This window comes from Chrysochloris asiatica, unplaced genomic scaffold, assembly GCF_000296735.1.
Source record: "Chrysochloris asiatica unplaced genomic scaffold, ChrAsi1.0 scaffold00016, whole genome shotgun sequence".
Classification (NCBI taxonomy): domain Eukaryota; kingdom Metazoa; phylum Chordata; class Mammalia; order Afrosoricida; family Chrysochloridae; genus Chrysochloris; species Chrysochloris asiatica.
The window spans coordinates 336,674-337,922 of record NW_006408534.1 but is presented as its reverse complement, the minus strand read 5'-3'; positions in this window follow the sequence as shown (position 1 = coordinate 337,922).

Below are 1,249 nucleotides of genomic sequence, written 5' to 3'. Positions count from 1 at the left end.
TCCATCTCGTTGGGGGTCTTCCTCTTTTTCTCTGACCCTCCACCTTACCCAGCATGAAATCCTTCTCCAGTGACTGTTTCTTCCTGACAATATGTCCAAATTCATTAGTATAAACCACATTAATTGACATCCAGTCTATTACAACTCTAGAGAGTCTATGAATAGAGTAGAACTTCCCCAGAGGATTTCCAAGACTGCAATCTTGGTGGAAAGAGAATGCCACATCTTTCTCCCTGTAAAGCAGCTGGTGAGTTTCAACTACCGGTATTTCAGTCAGTGGTGAAGCGCTTAACCAATATGCCACCAGGGCTGTCCTGACAAAAGGAACCCAATTCTGTGTGTAACTGCAAAGGAACCCCTGGGAAAAAAAAAACAAAAGCATTATTACCTTGAGACTTGGGACAGTGTTTATCTCTTGGGAAATGGTAGCTTCATTTTATTTTCATTTTATGTTGAGGTGCTATAGGATAAGCACTGGACCACAACATAGGTTTGACTCACAATGTTGATGGTTCAAAGTCTTCAGCCATTCCTTGGAAACCCTATAAAGGGTTGTATGAGTTGACCTTTACAACAGTAAGAAATGTATGAGAAGGTTTTAGATGTAGATTAAAAATACTTAATAGATATTGAACTATAAAAAGTAATTACCTTATTTGTTTTATCTTAAATAGTTTTTTAAAAATATTCTCTCTAATCTGTTCATATTTTTGGCAAAAGTTGTTTATAACGGTGTCTCATATTTTCAGTATTTGGAAATCTAAACTGATAGTAATGATTTTAAAATACATAATGCTGGTTATTTTCTTTTTGATTATTTCTCCTTTATTTTTTTATTGGGATTTTTATCAGTTTTACTTACTGTAGAAATCAACTCTGGGCATTTGGTGATTTCTCTCTATGGTTTACTTTGCTTTTAATTAATTTCAGTCTTTCGTTATTGCTTCATTATTGTGTCTTCATTCATTTTGGACATAATTTGTTCTTTAGCTTTTGTGATGGAAATCTAAATAATTGGCATTCTTTTATTCTAGTATTTGCATAAAAGATACAAATTTCATTCTAAGTACTATTCTAACTCAGTGTCACAGGCTTTAGTTTTTTGTTTGTTTGTTTTGAACTTGCTGTTGTAGTTTGGGTGAAAGTTTATAGAACAAGTAAATTTTCCATTATAGAATTTATACATATCTTCTTTTGTTACATTGATTGGGATTGCCTCAGTGTAATAGCAGTTTTTCTACTTCCTACC